The following is an 18975-nucleotide window of genomic DNA, read 5'->3' on the forward strand; positions in this document are numbered from 1 at the left end:
GTCTTCCCTATAGATATTAACCTACTTCGTCGTGGTGTTTATCCAAAAAATACTGTAGTATTTGAAGAGCAACCAAAACGGTTTGCGTTTTGTTTCAGATATCAGTAGACACAGGCGATATAAAACTAACCTGTAAAGTTCAGCCTTTAAAACCCACCCGTTAATTAATTATCCGCTACGATTCGCACCTGCGATCAACGAGCGCCGTTAACAGTTCTATACGTCACGCTAGTGCACTTCCACAACATTGCCAGCAGTCGACATCAGTCAGAGAGAGAGAGAGCGACAGTTCGGGTTATTAGGACCCTGACAGTCTGCATATCTCGTGGTTCAGCAAAACTGCTACTTTAGCACGAGAAATGCAGACTTTCAACGTCTGAATAGTCCGAACTGTCTCTCTATTTGTTGTTGACTGCTGGCAATGTTGTGAATGGTGTACCAACGACACTGTTAGCGGCGCTCGTTGATCGCAGGTACGACTCGCGTACTTTGCTAACGGATAATTAACGTTTTTGCCGTCTTTGTGAAGAAGGTTGAGGTGGCTGGATAGGTGAATACAACAGTAATTACTGAGTCAAAAAATCGGAGGAAAAAGAAGAGAGATAGCTGTAAACATCAATAATTACTGCGTCCGAAGATGCGGGAGATGGAAAAATAAAAACAAAGAGGAAGTAGGGGGGAGAGCGAAGAGGGTTTAAAAAGTGTATCCAACATGAAGAAACTAAAAGAAAGAATGAGAAGATATCAAAACAAAAGAGGGGAAAATAAAAAATAAAAAAGATAAAAGATAAAAGCAAGACAGGAAGGGGCAAGAGGAGGAAATGAAACTTAACATGAAAGAAACAAGAGGGGGTGGAAAGAGCAGAAAGATTAAAAGGAAGAAAAGGTGAAGCAAGCTATTAAGGACCGACATGAAGGTACAGAAGGTGAGCAAAGCTAGAAGGGAAGAAACAAGGTGTGAGGGGAAGGCGGGGTAGGACACAGACAGAGATAGAAAACGGCAAGAAATAAGACAGCAAGAGAAAGACCGCAGCAAAGAGACTAATAAAGAACAAAGAAAAATAAAAAAAAAATTAAACGAAAGGAAGAAAGGAAGAATGCAAACTGAATAAGGTGAGGCACTCTCCATTCGGTTACGATCAGAATAGCCCATCCTGTGGACCACTGAAATAAAATTCGAATAAAAATACAGACACGTAAACGCAAAGACGAGAAGCGGGACAAAACAACAAGCACAAAAACCACATGCAAAGTGTAGACACACTGAAGAGATTAGGATTTTTTTTTTTTAAACCCAAACAATCCAGGACAGACAATATAGGGGCACTCACCTACGAGACAGTCCACTCGGCAAGTACGAGAGTTCCAACACAGCACCAGACAAATGCCAGGCTCATCGTCTCACCACTGACACATCGGTCGTTACACTCCAACCGCAGTGTGGGCGTCTCATCTGCAAGACGACATGAGTGCGACTTTAGAGGCAGGAGCTGACAAGGCATTTCATCAAGAGAGACCAGAGTGGCTGCAATCAATGGAATATGTCATGATGAGTTACCAGAGCACAGTTTATGGCTTTGTACACATCCGCAGAGGCTGAGTATTATCTGCCAAACGGAACGAAATGTAGCAGGAAGGGACGCGCGCACACACACACATACACGACGCACGCACACAGTCGACTCTCAGGTTTAATTCACGATTCTAAAGGCTCCATCCAGGCAGCTGATGAAGAAAACAATCCCCAACAAATCTTTTCTTCCCAAAGAAAACAAGACCTGTCAAACCCAATGAACGTGGAGCTTAACTTTCTGGGAGCGGAACCCTACAACCGACGCTTCCATCGGCACCGGGCGGATCGTGACGACCGCTCATGCGCATGGACTGACCTCTGTCCACTCCAATCCTGTCTTGGACTGCTTTAATACCACAGTGCAACAGAATCAGGCGGCGAAGGAAAATTGGCAGGAAAAGTAAAGGGGATGGTGGGGAACTGGCCACAATTACCTGCCCAATCGGGATGTGGGGGGCGAAGGGAAGAGAGAAACAAACCGCACAATTGCGGCACTTGGCGAAAGTCCACGGATCGAAGAGGAAAGTAATCATATACACTGGGTGCGTTTTATACCCGGTTAATAGGAACTCCGACTCGCCCCTGGGGCAGGGGGCAAAAAGGGTCGTGCGCCATGGAGACGGCGGCAGCTCTACTCACACGGTAGGTGTCTCCCTGTCTTACTGCACAACGTTCACCTGCATTTCAGACATCATTCCCTCCGTCATTCGTACAGGTGTTGGTGTAATCGCCTGACCATCTTCAGGAGTTAAAGCTTATAGACAGGCTACCATCCTGCACTATCCAGACCTCTTGTTTAGAAGCGTTTAACCGTCCACAAACAACATAAACTCCGCCAGAAAATCTTCGATAAGCACTGTTTGTTAGACTCGCACTCCGTACCATTTTAATAACCTATTAATCCAAGTGCTGACATTTTCCTCGTGACCCTTGCACCGGAAAAGGTCAAGAAGTACGCCCCTCCGTCTAGACATTTTTAATAAACACACTTCGGCAAAATAAACATCCAATAATTTGCCTCACCTCTCCCTTCCCCAGCTCCTGCATCTCGCCAATCTGTAGAATGTCATGAATTTAGTAAAATGCCTTTGGGAAGAATATCCGTAAAACGCCGACCGCACACACCATCCAATCAACATAACTCGTGATTAGGAGGCAATGATTTTTCCAACTGAGCCAGTCAAAAATAAAATTAAACAGATTTTACCGAATTTTATCAATCTTTTCTATATTATTGTTTTCAGTCCTTTTCTGTCGTATGTAAATGCAACTCAAAGAGGAAAAATAAATAAAGAAATACATTACTGGTAAAACTATCCACAATGTGCCTAAGATTTATGTTTAAAGATAGTTGTAAAGAAGTGACGAGAAAATGCATCGGCTAGACACCTCCGTCACTATTTTATTCCTTTCCCTTGAAAATCGACTTTTCATCATTTCTTCAGTATGGTTGTGTATCCCCCTTTGATAAGGATCTATCAATACAGATATAACTAAATCACAACGAATGGAGGGATGCAGACTTCGGTGGACATTAAAAACTAAGATTCTGTCCTCCAGAGAAAGCTTCTTTTGATACCCACTGCAGCTCGATGAAGCCGGCGAATCTCCATTTTATATTTTGTGTGTACGGAGAGGGAGACAGTGGTCTTGTGAGCCACTGACATGTTTTAATATTTGTATTATGCGGACAAGCGACCGGACGGCTCGAGCCAACCAGACGATTACGTCACAGGGACATGTCAGACGGTCGGATGTGTGGATGGATCGGGACCGCATCAGTGTGCCGCCAGACAGACTGCAGCATCCCATCAGTGTCACCCACACCGAGTCTGGTGCAGCACGGTCGTTAGTTGCTGACGTTGCCGAACGAGACATTGTCGAGAACACTTGCAGCAGATGATGACGTCAAGCGCCACGGATCAACAGACAGGCGTCGGGCGAAGTATAAATAGATCAGCCAGCTCGCCATTAATCCAACGATCAAGAGCGTGCAGTCGTTACGTTTAAGACATGGCGGAAAAGCTGAAATCGCGTGTGATGCTGCACTGTAATAATGATTTCCATTTAAGGACACCGGCAGTGCATCCTGATTTTATTTCCCGCGCACGGTTGTGACGCAACAACATAAAAGGTCATGAAGGGGCAAGGTCACAAGAATGGCGGAGTCAGCAAACAAAGCACTCCTCATGGTGGTGCTAAAATACTTCGGTTGAAACCTCCCTCTGTCCCACGACCACAGCCGTGAGCAAAAGTGAGTCTGATGGCCTATTGCTCCTTTAATTCCACACGTACACGGGCACGTGCGTGCAGGCGCTCACAGCCACGAGGAATACGGAATTCTCCCGTCTTTAGAAACATGTGTACTGATTCTAGTTTACAATATTTAGATTGTCTTATTTACAAACTTACAGGTGCCTGAAGCAGCATTTCTCTCGTTTTCGTAATCATTGCTCTGACTTTCTGATTCCCTTCTAGTCTGAAAATTTTACTGATTTATTTATAAGATAGAAACAGCTTGTATAGAATTACTTTAGTACTCGACCGCAGACGGATGATAGGGTAAATAACTTGTATTCGGCACTGATAGCATTTTGAGTGCAGTCAAACCTTGCACTCGCTTTTTGTGGAATGGGAGAGGAGCCAAGTGTGTTATTGTGCCCGACTGCGGAGCAGAAAGTCGTTAATTTGACCCTGACCACCTATCAGTTGTTCCGCATGAATGGGCACCTGATACAACAGAGACGGAAAGAAGCAGAAAGGAGAGGGCCCTGTTACATGTTTCTAAAACTGTTCTAAAAAAGCAAAAGTTTTTTTTTCAGTGATTGTTCCTTACTCATTTAAATGCTTTGCACAGTGTCTTCTAAATTTAAAGGAGATAGGAGCTGTTGCACACAGGCTAAAACAGTTTTTACCGCAATGACCGCGGTTCTCAGAGAACAACTCGAGGTGTCTACAACCAAATAAGACATCCTATGATGAATCTAAGCAAACCGATATCGCAATAAATAAATAACAAACAAATGAAAAAATTACCGTGACTACTGATAACTAGAACTTGGGTGGTGCGAAGAAGAATGTCTACCGTCTACAAGAGTCATCTTATCGCAGACTGTGGTCGTTAACCTTATGGTCAAGTCATATTGTTTACACTCTGTTTACACTCTGTGGCAGTCATATCCCACAGTACTTTGACTGTGCTCGCCACATCGGTTACGCATGCAACTTGATCTCCGTACAAATACATTACCGGGTGCCACGCGCCACGCCATGTTAATTAAGGTGCTTGAACAGAGGTATCGGGTACGATCCCAGACAACAGGGAGTGGAACAAAGCACATTGAGCAAGTAAGGCATGGGCTTGTGTGTGGTTAATGAACTGACTTTAAGCAACCTGTTTTATTTTTAATGTGTTCCCAGCAGATAAGGTGCGCCACCCGCGTAACTCCCTTTTCGTTTATTTCTTATGCTAGTCATGAATTCGACGAGTCAACAATCCATTCAGTAGTTCTTCTTTCAACCGCGTCTGAGCAGTTCGTGGACGGCAAAGGTCGTTTCCAGAGTAGTGAATAGTACAGGATTATTAGGTTTCCATCCAGATAGTCGTGGCCGTATTATCGCGTGGTGTGTATGGGTCATTCATCACGTACCTGTCGAGCCTGTCCTTACGAGTGATCTCCAGTCCTGTGGGTGAAACGTGGGGTTTATGGTGCAGCGGCCTCACATCAGCCGACCAGACCCTCCGACTATTACCGCCCCAGTCACAAGAAAAAGCCCAAAGTCTCAGAAGAGAGAAATCGGCCTATAAAAAGGAATCCAAAAACGATCGCCAGCACTGCGGCCAAAAGAGGATACTAGACCAGCCAGCAGGGCGCCCATAGTTTTTGGCGTTAGTGCCATTTCATTCCAGTCATCGATTCCTAGGTAAAGCCCAATAACCAGCCTCCACATGGCATCTGTTTCACGTGGCGGCAAAGTCTTCTCCGTGCTCTGAAATGTCTGAGTTGCTCGCAACTGTGATTACTCGCTGGAGGTCAGGGAACAGTCAGATTACAGGAACTGAAGTCAGAGGTTGGAACAGTGTGTGAAAGTGTGTGTGTGGTGGGGTTGAGGAGATCAATCTTTTGGTATACTCTTGCAAGACTAACAGGCTTTCCGTTATCTCGTCTCTTTAGTGTACAAGCACACGCATAAATTGCACAGAAGTCAAGTGAGAGTATGTTAAAAGATGAAAGCAATATATGAATGAAACTCTAATGAGAAGAGCTTGGAAACTGTGGCGTACACACGCCCACACATAGAGATATGTACTATCTATACACAAAGACGCGTGCACGCAAAACACAGGTAAACGTGCACACAGGTATACAGCTATGCACATGCGTGCAGAAAGTATATCGGTATTAACGCACGGAATGTACACGGTAACTCAGTTACGAAGAAAACTCCTTTTGTGAAACAGAAGGTTTGATATTTGCTTCCACCGAAATGATGACTTCACAGGCTTCATCTGGCAACGCAACCTTATTCCGCACGGTAGGACGAAACGATCTGGGGAAGGCTAAAAAAAGACAAAGATAGGGAAGGACCTGCGACAACAGTAGAACCGAAACCCCTCAACGATTCATCAATCGAAGTGAAGACGACAAAAACACGAGAGACTTCACTGCGGTTTCTCAAATAATAAGTACAAGAAGCACGAGGCTCTCCCTACCACCAAGCCCCACGCCATAACTCGATTGCAGTACAAATGATCAATGCACGGGACAAGGAAAAATTCGATGGCGCGAAGATAAAGAAGGAAAAGACACCAGGGCACGATGCACCAGACAGAGCTGTCTTGAAGACACAATGCACAGTATGGCTGAACATGTCGATGCAAGCGTTTCGTTGCTCTGGATTCGGTCGCCTGTGTCTGAAACATCCGAGCACAAGACCGACTGACATGCGACCAGATTGCGGCTAAAGATGGATCAGCTGCTATTAAAGACAAAACTAAATATGAACACATTTTGGATAGATTTTTTTTCTTATGAAATGCTTATTTGAAATATTTTTATAAAAAAAACTCAATTATCGGCAATCCCCTCTCTCTCTCGGTATGTTAAAGATTGATTAATCTTGATGTTTCGATATGTCACAGAGAATGCTGCTTAGATGTTCTAAACTTGCAAAATTCTGAAATCATTTTTTTCCAAACCCCTAGACGCTAATAATCACAACGCAGAACGAAATCATTATTCATGTAAATCCAATAACATAAAAATACACTCAAGCAACTCAAGTGCAGAAAGAAATTCAGGTATCAAATGCCCTGTGGACACTCCGATGAATGACAAGCAAAAAATTATCGCTGCACTCATATGTTTTCTTATTAGGGAGGATATAGCAGCAATAAAACAGTCCTACTAGTGTATAGCCTCAGAATCTCCTATTAATTCGAAGAAACTTAAGGAATGCTATAGGCGAAGTCTGATAGGACAGACGATGCCGTGATTTCGCAGGGCTGGTGCACAAATAAACATAACTCGCCGATACTAGTATCACATGTACTTACTGGGCACTTTTGAGAACAATGAGAACGGACCCTCCCCGACAAACCTCTGCATCGAGATGACAGTCCTTTGATAAACAGAACTGACAACGAGTGAAGGTACGCGTAGCATGCAAGGAAACAGATCCTCGATATGAATATTTAATCAAATAAGAACACATTCTTCAATCCCTGAAATGTTGTTTATTTAGATTAGGGTCCCGTTCGCTGTAATGCAAGCTGTAGTGCATTTACATCACTTCTGTACAAACCGAATTATGTAGAAAAATATATGCTAACCCCTCCTCCTCCCCTTCTTTCTCCTCCACGCCCCTTCTGCCCGAAAGAATTTAGAGAAACCACTCGTTACCTTCTCGAGACAGATATCATCATCTGACCAGCACAAGGGTCGTCCTCGTTGTGGCAAGACAAGGCAAGCATGGCTACTTTCATGGAGCGGCGTTTCTCCGAGCAAGGCATGGGTCTACTGGCTTCAGTCGCCATTAAAAACCTGCCAGCCCGGCTAGTACTCGTCCATCCATCTTCTGGGCAGCACGGTCCGAACTGAGGGCCGTTGGAGGGATCAGGCAAACCCTCGTTGGTATCCACTGACTTACAGCCCGCCCTTGTAGCCTGTCCCCCTCCCTCACTCCGAAACAGCCTCTTGGGAAATAGGAAAACGGCGAGAGCTGATGGTCCATGAAGCAGGATATACAATGGACTCCATCAAAGACGACTGCGCTGGCAAGGCTTACCTCGAGCAGCAGGATGTCTTCAGGAAGGCGGACGCGAGAGGAAGACAGGGTAGTTGAATTGTAGACACAAAGAAAAATGTTCGGTGTAAGCCAAAAAAGCGAGGAAATGGAGGAGAATACTGAGCAGGCTAGACTGGCGGACGCGGGTGGAGTGGAGGACGTCTCCAGCACAGGAAAGCGCCGTAAAATTACATGTCTGCTGGAGGCATTACGGATATTAGTTCGGGGAAAGCTCTGATCAAAAGATATGCATCATTAACCACAGGAGCTGTAGACGTTCTCACCCAGTCCCCCAATACCTAACCATTTTTACTCCCTGTGCCGTCAAGGTGAGACTGAAAGTCAATACAAAAAAGCAAACGACTAAAACCTGTCCGTTGTTTGTAAAGCTTAAGTTCGATTTAAATAACAATCCAGCGTGTAATAAAGTAATGCCTGAATAAACATCTCCCACCTTCTTGTTACAACAACCTTTTAATACCATCCGCTTTCAACCTCCAAATCCCTTTTCAGCGGTCTTCACCACGTGACTCGACGTCCTGCCGCACCTCGCGGGTGCTTGAGTGCATGTGAATGCGTTCAGAAAGTGACCTGTCAGTTATGAAATTCTTCCCTTGAATGACCACGCTTCCCTTTATTAGAAGGAAACAGACTTGCCAGTGAACACCAGCAGCAAAGCACGACGACCACAAATTTCGGTTGAGCGTCTGCTCCGCCCATGTATCAGCCATAACTCACCACCACCACCACAGTCCCCACCCACGACCGCAGCCCAAGTCGGACGGCTTGGCGCTTCTTTGTCTTGAAATAAATCTCTCCATTGCGCAGACGTTCTCAAAATGAATTATAGTTTTTATAATCCCAGTATATGTGTGCAGAGGCGGTCGCTCACATCGATTTTAGCCGCTCCACAAGGCGGGCTGAAAGCCAAATGAATTTTTCCTTCCAGCGCAGACAGAAGTACATTAAAGTTGAAAGTTTGCCGATACCGCGCGCGACCTTGCAAACTAGCAAAATTATAATTTAATCACGAAAGAAACTTTTGAAAGATTTTCTCGTATACCTCCACTTCCTCTCTTAGGATTTCTATGTAGGTACATATTGAAGTACTCTTATGTACATGCGTTGTAACAGTGACAATGTCGTATAAAAGATATAAAGTATAACGACTGATTTGATTTACTGCCTGAGATCTATAACCATCTTGAACATTTTATTTGTACATGATACATTGGCGTAGGAACCAGATGGGGGGGGGGGGGTAGGAAAGCAAATGGGCAGCACCCCCTCAACAAAGATACTGAGGAGGCAAGAATGTGAACATCGTTTACTGTCAAAATTAAGTTAGCTCCCACCCCTTCAAAAAAAAAAAAAAACTTTCTACTGCTGCTCCAGTCTCTTTATCCACACACACCCTGTGATAGCCACTGTCAAATCAAGCAGAGATGAGGGAGGAGGATTCTCATGCTATTTTTACATTTCCGCGCTTGGAAGGTCAACTGTCACCGAAAATACCGTAGGTGTTTCTCTTCCGCATCCTCCCCTAAACTTTTGTTAATGTGGTGCTCGTGATGGAGTCCGCACTGTGTATTTTTCTTTAAGACGAATCATTCAAACAGCACATTCTTCAAAACATCCTGCACTTATAGCCGCATGGCAGGCCGGCACGCACGCGCACGCTTTTTTTTTTTTTCGCTTGCGAGCTCACGTGCTAGAGCTGATCCCTCGCAGTGTCGCTTGGTGTAAGCTCTCCATCTGCCTCACCTTCACCATCAACCTCAGCCTCACCATCTACCTCGTCTTCACTACCTCATCTCTCTCGCTCTCAGTTACCAGCTCTCTTCTAATGCCTTCCACGTTTCGCTTCTTCCCAAATAATGCGACTTTTTGCGCACCTTCGTGTCTCCTCTTGAAAGCAAGCTCGGGATGAGGAATCTCGGGATGCTTTTACTTTTTTTTTTTTTGTAAAGAAGCCTTCTTCACCTGCAATTTTACCAAAGGGACGACAAACGCTTGGCTACACTCGTAATCCTGTGAAGGTATTTAGAGAGGCTTACCTGCACCTGCAAAAGCGACCTCGGCAGGTGTTCTCCACCGCTGGCTCCTGCCTTGCCCCTGCTATTCCACTGGGAGGCGATAGCGCGTGCGCCTTTCCACCGCGGTCACGTGATAGAATGTGTCTTGACGTTAAACAAAACCTCGGCGACACAACAGAACACAGTGGTAGCGATCAGTTCGGAACAGTCCAAAGTTGTGATGCTGGTACCAGTGGGAAGTCTACAGTTACAGACCAGTGACACTAGCAATGTTTATCCCGTCCGCGGGGTGCAGTCAGCTGACCACATTCGCGTTACCTGCGGCCCTTCTCAGTCCTGGCACCACATGTCCTGTCTGCAATGGTCAGCAAACAGCACCATTTTCTTCCTGTCCAGCAGTCTACAGCCACGAGCTACAATCAACGTTCGCAGCAGCTCTGACAGGCCACTTGCAACTTGTCACCACTGTTCTCGGTGGAACAAAAAAAAAAGGATCAGAAGCGGTTTGTGAGACAAGTTGTCCGCCACTCCTTAAAACGGCAAGCACTGTGGAGCCTGTCCGCTGGCTGAGTCAAGACGCGGCCAGAGGTGACCGTGCACGCGGACCCGACGTCATCGGCACGGCAGTTGAGGACAGCTACGGTAGTGGTGGCGGAGACCACGTGTAACAGACAGCCTGCAGGACTACAGTGGTCAGTGTTCTGCGACTCCTACAGCGCACGTCAGGCTCTCAAGCCACTTCCTCCCTCGGCACTCTGACGCCCTTGTGCGACGCACACCTTTAGGACAAGACGATCGACTGCAGCAAAAGCTCTCCGGCACTGGAACACAGCCTGGAACCCGCAAATTAAAAAAAAACAAACTATTCTAGCATCTGCAAACCTGCGCAAAAATCGCATTTTTTTAAAACCTGAAGAATCTTTTTTTCCTCTCTCTCTCTCCTCCTGTAATTGGACGACAGCCAAAGCCTGAATGAGCAGACACTAAGTATTTTTTCTGGAACGCCTGTGCCTGGAATGTTGTGCAGTCACACGATGCAATACCCACTGAAGGCGAGCTTGTTATTGCGCCAGCAGGCACGGCAACATGGAGGCTGACAATAATAAGAACCTGCGCCAACGCGACCAGCGAGCACCTTCCACTGTCATCTGCATCCAGAGGGGACGCGGCGCGAAAGCCAGCGCACACAGTTCGATTCTCCCGGCGGTACGCGAGCTGTTCTCACCTCACTGGCGGAAAGTGGGTACTGCAGGACATAATCCAACTCCCCATTTCCAGTTTCTCTCCACCAGTTCCTCGCTCTACTCATCTTCTCATCTTTGACCTGCCCTGTTGTTGACCATTGTAACCCCTTTTTTTGTGTAAACAATCGGCTTGCTGTTTCTCTGCTTTATCGGAGTCAAAACGGTATGTTTAAGTGAGAAAATAACTGCCTATAGCATCGTTAAAAGAATGTGTTTGAAGCTTCTCTGCCAAAAAAAAAACCAACTTCGGTTTGTTTACAATAACAAAACGGACAAAGAAATAAGTACGAACTGGAACCATTCTTTGATTGTACTGCGACTGACAGGTAATACCGACTTATCATCTAAAAGATAAGCGAACTGGGTAGTTTATTTTAATGTTAATGTTTCCAGTTTCTGAACATATATACAATGATATATATGTAAGCAAGATGAAACACTTTTACTGATACACAAATGACATTAGAGGGAGATAGCTCAGCCTCCGCCAGCTCACTACACGGGTAAGTAGTGCTCAGCCGCACTCTAGCCGTCTGCCGTTCGGTATCGGCCTCATCTGATCCAATCGAAGACATCTTTCCTTTTTTTTTTTGCTTTCCTCCAAGTAAATGAAGTTAAGCGGTGCACTGGTGCGCTCCCCGATCCCGGATCAAGGCTGTCAGACAAGGACTTCAGCCTGCGTATGATAAGATACATCAACTATGCAAACATCCACCTAACTGCTCTCGACAAGAGATGGACAAGTCTGCAAATGTTCCACGACACTGGGACTCGTTGACTTTTGACCGAGAAATGCAGTAGTGAAGGTTGGCCTAGATACTGCTACCTCCTGGTACTCGTCAAACTCAGTCATAAAGGTACGTGCATAGACTTCTCTATCTCCCACATACACATGCATTTACTCTTTCTTTCAGATTCTTTTTATTCTTTCACGGTTTTATTTTCGCTCTCTGTTTCAAGATATGTAGATATCAACCATCATACTTGACAAACGGAACAGAATCCCCCCCCCCCCTGCTGTAGGTAGCCTTATCATCAACCACACAAGGCTTGTACGAAAGAAGCGATCAACAACCGCACATCCCACAACAGCACGCGGACATGATGCTGGCTGCTGTTTCAGGTGCAAGACACCTTTCATCTATCCGATGCCTCCCATGACGCCTCACAAGCTGTTATCTAGTCTTCCCCCAATCCCCCCTCAGGCTTTCCCCGGCCCCGGCCCTCCCCACCTCTCCCGTGCTCAAGCTCCCCCTGTCTCCTCTTCCTATCGCTATCTAAACCCAAGCATTTGCCTTGGCATGCCTTTGTTTACCGGACTCCTTCGTCACTCTTTAAGCTCTTGATGGGATAGCTTTTCATTTACTTTTTTTTTAGGAAAAAAAAACCCTACTCGGTTTGTTTGTTGGTTTTTTTTTAAAATTAACTTGCGGTTTCTACTAATGGATGGAACACAGTGCCTGTCTCCTTAAACCTCTTCCTTTCCAGCATCTGAAAATATAGGTATTAACTGGCCTGCAAACATTTTTGCTTTCTAATGCAGTCACGTGGTAAAGCCCTGTGCAAGATAACATTTCCCTAAATCAGTAAGACTATAGGATTGAAAGACAGACGTAAAGAAAACACAGACGTTGGTTTGGTCGAAGGAATTAGAGTTACATAGTTATGATGCCACCCGCTCCACCAAAGCCAGCGTCAGCACGGTCGTTGCCCTCAAAACTGCAATCTCGTTCTCACACGGTCTTCAAATCCTTCAGTACATATACCTTCTTGAAAATCTTACTCGCCGCCAGACTGATCCATAAACAAGCCAAGCGTGGACTAGTTGGAGTCTGCCATGCACTGAAGTGCATTGTGGGAGCGAAAAAGCGTTTTCTAAACATCTGGCACGGCCCCAAGGACGAATTACGGACCGCCGCTTATTTAAAGGTTCGCTGGTGGTTCTTCCCGGACACTCCACGCCATTTCGCTAATTTCTGCTGAAAACGGAAGCTACCGCTTTCTGTTGACTGCCGTCGGCGCTCAAAAGACTTTCTGGCCCTACAAGTCAGGGACAAACAAGCAAGCCTTCTCCCATCACTGAATCGACAAACACGCATCGATTCTATGTAACTTCAGCCACTGCGTCCTTCAGTCAACAAACTTCACATCCATCATCGGCCATCCAGCACGGACTCGTCCACCGAGCACCATGACAGGGACAAAAGAAAAGTGGGTAATCTCGCTAGTCACACCAGAGGCGCACTTGCTTCATCTGCCAAGTGAAGCCACGGTACACCGCATGGTCAACACAGTAACTTCATCGCTCCTATGTTTCGCGATGGTATTGTTTGCTTTTCATTCCAAATTGAATTTTCAACTAGAGAACCACTACAGCAGGCTAAATTTTTCTACACAGCGCCTTCCAATCACTTGATCGCGTGCAGCTATGGACAAAACACGAGAACATGTTTACTTTTTACTACTTCTCTGTAAACCGTTCCCAACAACTCTGGGTGAGAGGAAGAAGCTGAGAAAAGTGAATCAAGGAAGAATAAGCAAGACAGAAGGCAAGACTAGACAGGGAAAAAAAATAAAGAAGAACCTGATAGTGACAGCATAGCGTCAAATAGAAAGCCATGCATTACCTGCAGAAATTAGTTATTTTGAAAATATTTTCCGCCTTCCTGAAACTGGAAATCTGCAAAATTTGCCGCTTCTCCTTTCGCACGATTATCACGCTGGCGTTCTGCTAAGAGAAAAACTAAGGCTCGGGTGGGCACGAATGTCAGTATAGGAAAATTCAATTATCTTGCCTTTAAAAGAAAGGATGAACAAATACTGCGCTGGGTCCACATGCACACGTAGACGCGCGAGCGACCTGGCTGCTTACTCCATTAAAATTACCTGAGTGGAATGAACGGTCTGCAGAGCGAAGAAATTTCCACGCATCGCTGGCCAGCCTGCTGTAACGGCAGATAAAAAAGCAGAATACCAGAAAGCCTTGGCACTAGGAAGCACTTATTGCCTACAGAGGCAGCATAAAGACGAGAAATATCTACAGAACTAATGTATCGCCTCACCTGTATGTAATTGTGTTGCTTGTAACGATGGATGGGGTTTATCTATATTTGACCCCTTTAAAAAGGTTGTGGTCAGAAAGGCGGTAAGGAAGATGGGTACAGCCCTGAGAAAAGTATCTGAACACCTCATTCCCCCCACGTCTAAAAGGTCAGGCCAGAAACTACATTTACTGTTATCTCTTTTTCTTCCTGTCAGCTATTGTATATGCCTGCTTTTCATACTTCTTACAGTGATGAGTAGTCACTTGATGTTGTATTTTTGTACATACAGATTATAGCCGGTTAATTATATGTAAAATCGTCACCTTCGTGTTACAGCGTTGTCCACCTCGTGGAAAGCCGCCTCTCTTTTGACAAAATTGTTTTCTTTGCCAAAGGCGTTTTCCCCCCGACTAACAGTAAATGGAAAGCGAACCAAATCAGCCCTTCAATTTGTCTCCTCTGGGTTTGACTATGCTTCTTTTCTAGCCGGTAGCAAGGCTGAAAAAAAGGCCATTCCAGTCTTGCCATATGAACAATGACACTTACAAAGGATATAATGTGATTAAAGGTCACTCTGGGACTCAGTGACAACCTTCTGAGGCCCAGTAGTCAGATTCAGTGCTGCAACAGATGACAGACCTCCCTTTCACCCCAAACACAGCTGTCTTCAAGACATGTATTTTTTAAATTATGCATATCCCATGAAAACATCCCATTATTACCTTTTTGCAGTGTTCGCGTTATTTTTAAAATACTGGCTGTTCAACAGATGATACTAAAATAAACTGCGACCAAACTCGCAAACAACTTAATAAACCAGCTGCTGAGCCTCGGGTCTGTTGTTACAGAACAAAATAATATCTGCTGCATATGTGAAAGGTGCGTATGTACTAGTCATTACTCTAATGATGCCTATTCCAATTGCACGATTGATTCTACAGGAAGAAGCTTTACTGACCTACGAAAGTTATTCTTTAAAAATGCAAGGAGTGGCCATGTTGCCAGACTAGTCTTGGGGAAGGGAGAAGCGTGAAATCATGCTGACTAATCAATACGTGTGCTGCACTTTCTGATTGTAGTTTGATTATATGTACAGAAGCTAGGTGAAGCTTTGAATACAGCAGCTCCCTTCCTCCTTAATGATGATGAGGGGTAAGCACGCTTCATTCTCATGCACGCGCACATACGCACGCACTCATACACACCCAGGCACGCACGCACACAACTACTGCTCTTGCTGAATTGCCCAATATCGGTTATGGGCAAAGGTCTACCGAAATAAAGTAATTGTCTAATCTTGGTGCACAGCTGATTCTAAACTTCTCACAGCGATTCCTGTTGATAAGCAAGGTACCCAATACAAAATGTTTTTAAACAACCTTCACGATTCGCCACGGTGAAAAAAATTGCTGGTATTAAGACGCATTAAAGTAAGAAAGTAAATCAGTAACCCTGTTTATACTAGAGGTAAACATCACCAGCTGGGTCCACAAGACAGAGACTTTGCTTTGCCCACTTTTCCGCCAAAAGCTAACTTGTTGTCATCCCTGAAAGAGCGGGTGGCGATGAGTAGGGGCCACACAAATGGACATCACCCTGTTAAGTCTTCGTTGAACTGCCTGTTGAAGTCAGGAGGGGTGTGCTGAAGGTTTGAGTAGGTTTTTTTTCTCTCTCTTTTTTTCTAGCAGACCTTGAACAATCAAAGTGACAGGACATCCGAGGCGGCCTGATGTACGCCACCTCAGTCGTCTGTCACGTCAGCTGCTGGGTCGTGTTTAACAAAAGTGTACACAGATGACGTCAGCCCACATTCATTCAGACTGACGGGCCCCACGTCTTTGCCTCTGTTAGAAAAAAGCTACATCTGGAGACCTTCTACGGTAGGTGGGTGAAGAATGCCGGGGAGAGAAATATACTGCTTTCATCTATGGTCAGAAAAAAAATTTTGTCATAAACGTTTGTAGTTTGTAGCCTTGATTACTGATAATACATTGCCACTGGTGTCTGGCCACCCCCTTTTCATCACAGAGATCCGGCGCGGCGAACGGATAAACAAATCTTTGCCTAGTCCTCATAAAATCCGTGATAAGTGAGCACTACTCCCACTCTCATTGTAGAGAGAGAGAGAGATTGCCTGAGTTCTGTGGTCAGTATGTATTCACTAGAAATGCACGACTTAATCCGCAGCTCAACACACAAACTTATCATTGAGAAATTCGTGCAAAATGTCATGTCGGGTTTACACACGTTGCAACATGTGATTCTTGCGACGAGTGTACAATGAGGCTGTTCATCTGTAAATGTCAAGACATTTGGACAAAACACCGCACGAAAACACTTTCTCAGACATCAGTTCATTTTCATTCGTTTTCTGGCCGTCACTACTGCACATAAAGCAACTGTAAATGGGGCACACACGATCCTTGATGCCAATCACACACTTACTCTAACCTGCCTCTGACTTACAACTACTGTGAGCCACAGTCACCACCCTTGAGTTTACAATGCCAGGCCAGTGTAGGCGTAGCTGCCACAAGTAAGCTGTCTATGTAGGTCTTCGCCTGCAATCATCCCAACGTGCAGTCGCGGACTTGGCTGGGCCTAGGAAAGTATTGAGCACAGAAGCCTATAAAGTGTGCCAGTGAATAGGCAAGGGATTTTTTTTCCCTTAAATCTCTTGTAATGACCATGACTATCCACGTAAGCTCTGCGGTTCGTCTTACATGCCGACAAAGCGGCTTGCATGGACTTACAACGCATAACACATAGCGCATGGCTGTCACCAACAAGGGACGTAACCCCCAAGATGGCAAAAGACACTCCCCATCCCCACCAGCACTTTCCCCGCCAGACCAACAACACTTCGTCCCTACAGGTCATGGCGCTAGAGAAGAGGGAAACCGAGAGAAGACATAATAGCAATAACGTTCGCATTTTTTTTTTATTTTTTCTTGCACTGAGGAGATGGTGGCCTGCTCCTACGATCGAGGGCCGAAGAGCATGGTCGGTCTGGCATGGAGGTGCCGTCTGGCGTGAGGGAGGTGTGCAGGTCGTCTTTAATCGCCTCGCTAGACGCGGACACGGCAATCAAATCAAGGTCGCACTGTTCCGAGAGGTCCGCGGGTGTCGAGATGTATTCAACGTTTCAGACGCCTTCGCGCCATTAATTTTGTTCTGCGGTAACCGAGCGCGGAAGCCGGATTAAAGCCGAGACAAGCCCCCCTACTCGCGAGGACGGTGGGGGATAGAGGATGGTAAGGGCGAGAGGAGGAATGGACGACTGGGGGATTGTAAGTAGCATGGAGTAAAAGCGAGACTAGAGTTCTACATGTAATGCAGTGTCTTCCATTTGCTGATCTGGGATGGCTGCGGTCGAGGCCTCGCTGTCACCTTTTGTTTTAGCAAAACAAACGGATAACCTTACAGTTTTATCGATATTTTACTCGTTCATTTTCATTGTACTTTTTTTCAATCCACCGAAATTCAGACGTTCAGTTTGAAAAATGAGCAACCAAACTCTAACTTTATAAACTTGGAAAGAAGTGTGGTAGATAAAAACAATGTATGGAGGTCAATATATGAGGTGACGAGTTTTGCTTGGACAAAACCTCTGACCCTTTGGATATGAACTAAGCAGTGATCCTTCTCTAACAGCCTTAACATGAAACTGAACCAATAATAACAAAACAACAATCGGATTATTCCTTTCTGATACTGTAGCGTTAATTGAAACTTATTTTGGAGGTAAACTCCGAAAGGAGTTGATGTATTTATAATTTAAGATGTAGAACACTGTTCCGAAAAAATTAAGCTGTTAGTGGTAAAGGCGGGAACACACAGTTCTAACAGCGAGGGGGAACTAATGGCCAACGCGTTCCCCTGCCATCGGGAGGTGTGAGGGAGCAGCTGGCTAAGGTTTGTGGTCGACTGGCACCATGATATCCTAGTATGTTAAAAGCCTTCGCCACCTACTGGTGCATTGTGGTTGCTGCAGCACAATGGCCTACAGGCGGCTGTCCCTCCCTATCCGACCACAGGCAGACACAATTATGACCCTCCCATAAAATCGATAAAGAATTGGAGGAAAGTATGTTGGTCGGCCTATATTTAGTACCAATGTGCCTAATGGGTGTAAGCAAGCGATAATGTCTTCCACCAAAGACCGAAAGGAAAATTTTGATAAAACCCTAATGAGCAAGTTTTACTAGTCAACACTGCGACTTCAACCAGGAGGAGTTACTGGTTTCTTGATAGCACGAGAAAGGAAATAATGATAATGAAAACAAAGATTAAAATAGCAAAACATAAGTGACAGCATGGAGATTAAATCATTTCTGCCACTTTGCTCCTTTTGGAATTCTCCATTACTCAGATGTAAGCTCGGCAGACGACACTATCAGTACCTTAACGTGTTAGGAAAGGTACGCTGTAGAAGTAGCACTGACATCGACGATCCTAATAACTAAAATAGAAATGTTTCAGTGGTCATAGAATAAATATTGGACAAATGGTTATGAATTAGTGCAAACATGGACAACGAAGACTGAATCCAATTTTTTAACAAAAATCTAGGGGTCCTATAGCTATGGATCGTATGGGAGGATGAGTGTGATTCACAGTGCCCAAACCACTGCCTTTGGAATCGGTGGGGGGGGGGACCCTTACCGTCTTTACCTCCCCTGAAGTTAGCAGTTGCTGGAGGTTTCTAGACACAGCCCCAGCAGGCCTTGACGCAGCAACGATCTGCTTCGCAGTGGAACGAATTAACTCATTTAGGCTACGCTGTTCCC

At 45.3% G+C, this 18975-nt stretch overlaps 1 long non-coding RNA gene across 4 annotated transcripts in view; it reads right to left on the bottom strand.

Annotated features, from left to right (window-relative positions):
- LOC112556398 overlaps window positions 1-18975 on the bottom strand; it is an 86088-nt gene that overhangs the window by 53746 nt on the left and 13367 nt on the right. For 3 of the 4 annotated variants that reach the window (XR_003097714.1, XR_003097715.1, XR_003097717.1), the window contains exon 2: window positions 1332-1453. This is a non-coding gene — a long non-coding RNA (uncharacterized LOC112556398). Of the gene's footprint in view, window positions 1-1331; window positions 1454-9918; window positions 11356-18975 lie in introns of those variants that run through there. The other variant, XR_003097716.1, reaches the window with a different exon arrangement.

This window comes from Pomacea canaliculata, linkage group LG2 (genome assembly GCF_003073045.1).
Source record: "Pomacea canaliculata isolate SZHN2017 linkage group LG2, ASM307304v1, whole genome shotgun sequence".
NCBI classification, from domain to species: domain Eukaryota; kingdom Metazoa; phylum Mollusca; class Gastropoda; order Architaenioglossa; family Ampullariidae; genus Pomacea; species Pomacea canaliculata.